Source organism: Megascapheus bottae, chromosome 8 (assembly GCF_031878675.1).
Source record: "Megascapheus bottae isolate mThoBot1 chromosome 8, mThoBot2.hap1, whole genome shotgun sequence".
NCBI lineage: Eukaryota > Metazoa > Chordata > Mammalia > Rodentia > Geomyidae > Megascapheus > Megascapheus bottae.
The window spans coordinates 18,969,359-18,978,432 of NC_143516.1; the positions used below are offsets into that span (position 1 = coordinate 18,969,359).

The window sequence follows — 9,074 nt, forward strand, 5'->3', positions numbered from 1 at the left end:
CATTACAGACATTCTATATTTCTATATTTCCAATACCCTGAGGTGTCCGTTGCAGCTTAGGCTTCATCTTCACAGCCTCACACATCACTCTCTGTGCCTGTGGTTTCTTTGTGCATTGCAAGATTTAACTCCTGGCTCAGGCTGGCCAGTTTCTGTCAGCGGAGGATGGGTGAAGGTTGCCTTCAGTTTCTCAATTTTGATACAAAATCACAGGTCCTTGAGATCTAGTCTTTAAAAGCATTTTGTGGTCTCTCACAAAAAGGAGTGACTCACAAGGTGAAACTTTTTAGCAAGGGCTTATTTTAATATGACAGAGCTAAAGTAGGGAAAAAATGAGAAGAGAGAGGATTCTTACCTGATTTCCATGGAGAAAATGGGAATGATAGTCAAAATGTGCTTTTCTTTTTCTTTTTCTTTTTTTTTTTTACCAGTCTTGGGGCTTGAACTCAGTGCCTGAACATTGTTCTTGGGCCTTCCTCGAGGTTAGGGCTCTACCACCTGGGCCACAGTCCCATTTCCAGCTTTTTTCTATGTGTATGATACCAAGGAATTGAACCCTGGTCTTTGTTCATGCTAGGCAAAGACTCTACCGCTAGGCCAAACCCCCAGCTCCTCCAAATGTGTTTTTTAAGAAGAAATTTTTTTTTAAAAAAGGAAATGAACAAAGAACATAATATTATAAAATTGTTCATGAATGAGAAAAAAATTCTGTGTTAAAAAATTTAAATACTGCCAGCTGCAGTGGCTCACACCTGTGATCCTAGCTACTCAGGCGGTTGAGATCTGAGGATCAAGGTTCAAAGCCAGCGTAGGCACCAAAGGACCTGAGACTCTTATCTCCAATTAACCTCTAGAAAAAAATATGAGGTGGGGATTGGCTCAAGGGTTGGATGGTAGCCTTGAGCTGAAGAGCTCAGGGACAGCACCCAGGCCAAGTTCAAACCCCGTGACCCACACGCAAAAATTACATACACACAATAATCCGAGCTCTTTTCTCTCACTCCCCTCCCCTCTTCTCTGCCTGTATATCTGGGAATGGTTTGTGTTACTATATTTTCAAAGAAAGAATGAAAGTAGGTAAATTTAATACATGTGTAGCCACACCGACCTATAAAGAAACTTATAACTGGTACTTAGAAATTACTTTTACCCAAAGTACTCTTCCCTTGAAAGTGTTCTAAGCATAACTAAAAACTAGATGAAGGCTGCGTCTGGCTCCCGCTCTCACAGCCATTGCAGTACATTTGAGCTCCATAGAGACAGCGCAGGGGCGAGTGAGAGCCGGACGGGCACCGAGCGACTCTGTGCCTCGCGGAGGAAAAAACTAAACATGGGCAAAGGAGATCCTAAGAAGCCGAGAGGTAAAATGTCATCATATGCATTTTTTGTGCAAACTTGCCTGGAGGAGCACAAGAAGAAGCACCCGGATGCTTCAGTCAACTTTGCAGTTTTCTAAGAAGTGCTCAGAGAGGTGGAAGACTATGTCTGCTAAAGAGAAAGGGACATTTGAAGACATGGCCAAGGCGGACAAGGCTCCTTATGAAAGAGAAATGAAAACCTACATCCCTCCTAAAGGGGACACAAAAAAGAAGTTCAAGGATCCCAAGGCCCCCAAGAGGCCTCCTTCGGCCTTCTTCTTGTTCTGTTCTGAATATTGCCCTAAAATCAAAGGGGAGCAGCCTGGCCTGTCTATTGGTGATGTTGCAAAAAAAACTGGGAGAGATGTGGAACAACACGGCTGCAGAGGACGAGCAGCCTGAGGAGAAGAAGGCTGCTGAGCTGAAGGAAAAATGCGAAAAGGATATTGCTGCCTACCGAGCTAAAGGAAAGCCAGATGCCGCAAAAAAGGGGGTTGTGAAGGCTGAAAAGAGCAAGAAAAAGAGGAAGAGGAGGAAGATGAGGAAGATGAAGAGGATGAGGATGAAGATGAAGAGGATGAGGATGAATACGTTGGTTCTAGCGCAGTTTTTTTTCTTGTCCATAAAGCATTTAACCCCCCTGTACACAACTCACTCCTTTTAAAGAAAAAAAAATGAAATGTAAGGCTGTGTAAGATTTGTTTTTAAACTGTACAGTGTCTTTTTTTGTATAGTTAACACACTACTGAACGTGTCTAAGATAGCCCTGTCCTGGTGGTCTTTTCAATAGCCACTAACCTTGCCTGGTACAGTATGGGGGTTGTAAATTGGCATGGAAATTTAAAGCAGGTTCTTGTTGGTGCACAGCACAAATTAGTTATATATGGGGACAGTAGTTTTTTTCATCTTCAGTTGTCTGATGCAGCTTATACGAAATAATTGTTGTTCTGTTAACTGAATACCACTGTAATTGTAAAAAAAAGTTGCAGCTGTTTTGTTGACATTCTGAATGCTTCTAAGTAAATACAATTTTTTTTATTAAAAAAAAAACTAGATGAAAACATGGCATCTTGGTCTCCATTTTGTATCTGTCTTCTTTGCCCAGAGCGATTTGCCAGAATGGCCATCGCATCAAGAGTAGCTAGGAAAATGGCTCTGGGAATCAGGGTATCTAGAATTAGAAAATGAACTGCTTGCATTTCTCAGTCATTTTAATCTCAGCCCTTCAGTGGGTGGTGCTGGTGTGTCAGGAAAGTTGTCAACAAATGAAGAAGAACCCCTTTTGCTAGTTTGATTTGTCTTATGTGAGTGCCTGTTTCATTTTTGCCATATATTACTTTTTATAATCATAAAATGGACTGACTGTTTAAACAAACAAAAAGAATTAGCTTGCTTTCGGCCCTGTCCTTAATGTCATTTATATAAACCATCTGACCGAGTCCAGACATCTGAACTGCTCTCCACAAAGAAGCCCAAACCTTAGCAGAAATCCCTTCAGTGGTTCCTTTTGGAGGTCTTTATCATTGTATGCATTGCTAGTAATTTTTTACGAATTATTTTATGTCTACATCATTAACTCTCCAAAGGTGACAACTTTCCCCATCTCCTGTTATATACTGCTGAGTATTCCTAGCATAGTATATGACACACAATGATAGTTTTCTTGAATAAATGGAGATGCATGATTTTGAATAGCATTTTGTTAAGTATTGGCATGCAGAATTCAAATAGTCAAATCTATCTTCCTATTTCAAAGTGAAATTCAAAGGCCTTAAGTCACAGAGCAGATAAGCAGTGGGAAAGGCCAGGAGTCTTTATACCTAATCCATTCCTTTGTCACTTAGAGTACACTATGAAGAAGACGATGTGTAACAGACATGGCATTCCCAAATTAACAACACAGAATCTTTTCCTACTGAGTATATTTTAAACCTAATAGAATATCGTAATTCCATAGGCGTACTCTAACTGTGCTTGCTCAACAAATAAAATGATATCAATGTGCAGTTTACCACTGGATTTTTCTTTAGGATGAAGTTTGCCTATGAAACTGTTTTGGGATCGTTCTTTCAGATGAAGTATGTCATTGTGGCCCAAACCTAAATACCACTAATAAATTGAAAGTGGTAGAAAATGCCATATTGTGGGGCAAATGGGATGAAATGTTGGGTGGTAGGAAATACTTTAAAGGACAAAGAATAATTCATGCAATTTGTGAAAAATAATACATCCACGTACACCTCAGTAATCAGTACTGGTATGAATAAAAGACCAGCAAAATGAAAGAGGACTAAATAGAAGGAATCAAACATACTGCTTAGAATTTGACTAGAACACAACATTTTCATTTCCCCCAGAGATACAGTAACTGATGCAAGAGTAAACACTTGGATACATAGACTGATTCTCATGATTCTCACTTAATCCCTTGTCAGGTTGGCTTTTTGACTTGGGAATGGCCTTGGAGAGCCACCCAGGATTTCCTGGAGCCCATGTCCCATATCCTGCTCTCTAGCAACTGGATCTCTGAAAGGGGGAGAGATCAGATCAGCTCTTCTCTTGTTAAGGTCAATGATGTCACAGACAATTCAGCAGGGATTTTCCCAAGGCTAGAAGGTTCCCAGGATTCTTGTCAAGAGACCTGGATGGCAGCCTTTGACCCTAGAAGACACATAGTGACAGATACTGGAGGTACAATTGACATTGTCAAGAATTTGCATGAGGCTGTGATGACAAAAAGAATATATGCATGTAACTGAAAGTTAATAATTTAGGAGAAGTCTAGAGTACAATTTAATAACCCTAAGATTAAACACTGTAAGAATGTAACTGAGGTACCTGCAAGTGTCAGCTTGTTATGATTGAAATAATCTCAAAATGTAATTGCTAAGGAGTTCAATAGAAAAATCAGTAACTAAGAGACAATTGTCTCAGCAGATCTTCTGACACCTGAAAAAAATTAGCACATATTTCTGGGTATCAGTGGCTCACATCTGTAATCCTAGCTCCTCAGGAGGCTGAGATTTGAAGATCACGGTTTGAAGCCAGCTGGGGCAGGAAAGTTTATGAGACTCTTATCATCCAACTAACAACCTGAAAGAAGGATTTATTTATACCACTTTCTCACTGGACATATCCCAATAAAGAGAAATGGACTCGCCAAATTTTAGAAGAAATCCTTTCCACTTTTATTTGGCAGAAAAACCTGAAGGAACCACAAAATTGAACACTTATATTTTCTTTTTAACTTATAACCAAAATGTTTATTAATAAATATCTGAACTGAACTCTTTGGGTTTTCTTTTGTCAGTCCTTGAACTCGGGGCCTGTGCATTATCCCTGAGCTTCTCTAGTTCAGTACTGATACTCTACAGCAAAGTGTCACTCCACAGTGCCACTTCTGATTTTTTCTGTTTGTGTGGTACTGATGAATCAAACACAGAGCTTCATGCATGCTAGACAAGCTCTTGACCACAAAGTCACCTTCTTAGCCCTGAACTCTTGATTTTGAATAGAAGGGGCTCCTAGGCTGGGAAGTGTTGCAAATACTTTCCCAGTTTATATAGAGAAGTCCTTTCCTACAACAATGACCTAACTAGGGAAGAGGAAAGACTGGGTCTTGTGATTCTTTGTCTTTCCTAATGTGCCTGTGAGATTGCAGATCTTTGGAACATGCTCACTTGCTGACTGTGTGAAAGAAACAGTCTTTCATGCAGCTTGGGAGAGGAAATGACCACAGAATGGAGACAGCAAAGCCTTCAAAGTGCAGAATTTATAAGTACAGCATGTTCAGAAGAAGGGGTGAGAGTACATTGTTTGTTTTGGAATTATAAGTTATTCAGCTCCAAAAGATCTATTATTTAGGTGCAGTTTTAGTTAATTTTTTTGTTAGTACAGCAAAATATAAAGGTTTGAGTATAACAAGAAATAATCTTAAGAAATTTTCTTCTTTCTCTCTTTCTCCTTCCTTCCTTCCCTCCTTTCCTTCTTTCCTTCCTTTCCTCTTCCCTCTCTCCTTCCCTCCTTCCCCACCCCCTCTCTCTTTCCTTTCTTTCTTTTATTTATTTTTTGCCATTCCTGTGGGTTGAACCTAGGGTCTGGGTACTGTCCCTGAGTTTCTTTTGTTCAAGGTTAACACTCTACCATTTGAGCTGCAGTGCTACTTCTGGCTTTTCCTGTTTATGTGGTACATGCTAGGCAAGCACTTTACCACTAAGTCACATTTCCAGCCCTAAGAAATTCCTTTATATAATTATTCCCAATACAAAAAAATCTTTTAATTAGGTTTGTTATTAAGTTGAGCTTTCTTTCTGTGGCTTATAACTAACATATAATTTTTTTATTTGACTCAGTAATATTTTTTCTCTGAATAATCCTTTAGGGGATTTAATGAACTCAAATGGCCCAAATCTCTGGTGAAGAAAAATGTTTACTATTCTCATCTCACTTAGCATCTTCAATCCAACCAGAAAAAAAAAGTATAGGATAAAAGAAAGAACCCTTTGTAGTCATAAACTGATATGTTGAATTGAATCTTCTTTGTTTAACTCCTTAAGGGTGATTAATTTTTTAAAAAGGTATGTTTCAAAGGGATGTTTCGAAGATATGTTCCAGAGGGGAAGGGTGTCACCTTCCTTAGACTGAACAGGGAAAGTTAAGTGTGCTATTTTACTTTGAATTTGCCCTTACAGCCCTTAAGTAATACATCTATGAAAAGTTAATAACTTCTTCTTAGAGCTGTTGTAGGGATTATATGATTGGAAATATATAAAGGGCATATCCTCCTTTGAGACCTTGGGATGGGCAGAATTTCTGACCATGGTGCCTGCTTCTGGTCTTCGTGCCTTGCATTATCCCTCCCCTTCTTGTCGACGGAACCCGTGAACATGAAGGGTTATGAGTTATCTATGACTTTTGTGATGCACTCACTGTCCAGTTGACCTATTGTTCACTAAAAAGGACATTCTCCCCTGAACCTGAGAGAGGGCCTAGAGAGAGAGGCATGGCCAGAGACAGCAGGCATCCTTGAAGAGCTGAGGGTGGGTGAAGATGGAGGTCAAGCCAGCAAGAGAGCCAGGGCCTTATTCCGACAGCTACAACTCAATTCTGCCAACAACCATGTGAGCTTGAATGCGGCCCTGTGCTCCAGAAAGAGCGCATTCCAGGTCATCCCTTGATTTCAGTCTTAGGAGATGTGGAGCAGAAGATCCAGCTTGGTCTGGTCTGGACTTCCAGTCTATGGAAACTGGGAGATAATAAATGATTGTTGTTTAAACCATTAAGTTTGTGGGATTTCTTTTAAGTGACAGGAAGATTGAGTGATGGGAGTGATTCGTGTGAGTGAAAGAAATAGTCATGGAGAGAGAGGAGGAAGGGAGAGAGAGAAGACAGAGAGAGGAGAGATGAGGAAAGAAGAGAGAGAAGAGAGGGGAAAGGATAGAGGGAAGAGAGAGTGGAAAAGAGAGAAGAAAGAAGATGAGTGGAGAGGAGAGAAGAGAGTGAAGGGGAGGGAGGAAAGAGGAGAGGGGGGAGAAGAGTACAAAGGAGAGGAGAGAAGAGAAGAGAGAAGAGGAGAGGAGAGGAGAGGGAATGAGAGGAGAGGAGTGAACAGAAGGGAAGGGAAGGGAAGGGAAGGAAAGGGAAGGGAAGGGAGAAGAGAGAAGAGGGAAGTGAAGGGGAGAGAAAGGGAGAGGAGAGGAGGGAGGGAGAGGAAAGAGAGGAGAAGAGGGAAAAGGAGGGGAAAGGAGAGGAGAGCGGAGGAGAGGAGAGGAGGGGAGAGAGGGAGTGAACAAGAGAGAGCATCTTTCAACTGATGCCATCAACCAAGCCTCATTGGAAAAGACCTGACATGGAAATTCAGCTCTTCTACAGGCTGCAAGAAACAGTCTGTTTCGTGGAGCAGGAAAAATCATCAACAAACTTACTGAATAACTAACTGGATGTGAGTCTCAGGGCAAGTCCCTTTAGCTGTTTTGCTCGTGTAATGATAAGTTGAATCAGAGGGTAGCAGGGTGGCTCTGTTTACTGAAATTCTGAATTCTCTCAGGATTCCAGACAGGGCATGCAGAAGGAAGTGGGACAGCCTGGGAAAGGAGCTCCTTGCAAGCCTGAGTAAATTGGATTGCACAACTCAGCCCTTGTTTTACATACAATGGGTGGTCCTGGGACTGCCTTCCATGTCAGGCAGGCCTCTAAACATTTACTACAATATAACTAAACTTTAGTAGCATAAAGCTATATCCAGATAACTTTTTATTCTCCTAGAAATTTCAATCCGTTGAAATACATGCAACTGAGCTTTGTCCACAGAATTGAAGAAGGCTGTCTCTGAGGATTTAGGAAGGGCATGAAAATGTCTAGGAACACATTTTCAGAGACTCCCTGATTCTCACCAGAGGTGAGCCTCAAGACTAATGGCTTATTCAGTATGGCCTGCACCCACCTGGAGAACAGGTTAGAAAAGAGGTGCATTGACCCAACAATTTGCATTGTTTAATCAGCATCTGTGATGATTTGGGAAACAATTTGTCTGTGGGGTGAGCTATGGGTAGCTCAAGGCTAGAGGAAACCATCCCAGAGATGGTAGATAGCAGTTCCTGGGATTAAATAGAGATAAAGCACTGGCAAGTATAAGAGAAGCATTAACAATTGTGTCTCGGTACATCAGTGGGCTGCCACATCACAGAGTGGACATTACTCACTGGGAGGGGTGTATAGAGAGGCATTAACCCCCCCTCCCCCCGTGGCTGTGGCACTGAGAACTGAGAAGGGTAGATCCTAGCAGGTGGGTGATGAGCAAGGGGGGATGCAGCATGTCAAGAGACTCCACAGGGAACAGGACAGCAAGGCACCTTCAATGGTAGAATCCAGCTAGAAGCGGTCCAACCAGAGAGCTGCTAGCTTTGCATGGCGCCAAGCAGAATAGAAAAGGGCCACACATAGCTATAAGAACAGAGGTCGTTATGGAAAGCAGTTGGCATATTTTAAAATCTTAGACATAAAACCACCAACAGAAATTCCTAGGTCAGGACTAGAGTGAGTAAAACCTAAGGGAAGCCATCACTACCATAGAGAGCCTTATATAGGAAGCCCTGGGATGGGTGTCTTGGCCTCAGGATTGGATCTAAAGAGGAATCATGCAAGAAAGAGAAATGACAGTGGCAGACCCCAGGGCTCCAGCGCTATGCACCTGACACGTTTACTTTTCTTTGGTCAGTGGTGGGGCGTAAGCTCCAGGCTCTGGGCTTTTTTACTGAAGCTAGTACTCTACCACTTTGAGCTACAGCAATCCTTGCAGTTTTCAGGTGGTTAATTGGAGACAAGAGTCTCATGGACTTTTTTTTACCTGGGCTGGCTTCAAATCACAATCCTCAGATCTCAGCATCCTGTGTAGCTAGGATTATAGGCATGAGCCAGCAGTGCCCGGTTAAAAGCAATCAGCGCTGAAAACTGCAAAAATTACAATCTGAACATTGGTAAGAACTTTCCAGGCTCAGAGCAATGTATGTTCCCCTCAACTCCTTTCCTTCCTTCCTTCCTTCCTTCCTTCCTTCCTTCCTTCCTTCCTTCCTTCCTTCCTTCCTTCCCTCACATCTCCTCCCCTCCCCTCCCCTCCCCTCCCCTCCCTACCCCCTTCTCTTTCCTTCCCTTCCTTCCAATTTCCCCTTTCCTTTTAATTGACATATTTCTTGGCTAACTCATTGCCAAAGCTCACTT

At 41.9% G+C, this 9,074-nt stretch overlaps 1 pseudogene; it reads left to right on the forward strand.

Annotated features, from left to right (window-relative positions):
• The first annotated feature begins 1,269 nt into the window (after window positions 1-1,269).
• On the forward strand, window positions 1,270-2,053 carry LOC150059610 (high mobility group protein B1 pseudogene; annotated as a pseudogene).
• Window positions 2,054-9,074: the final 7,021 nt, after the last annotated feature.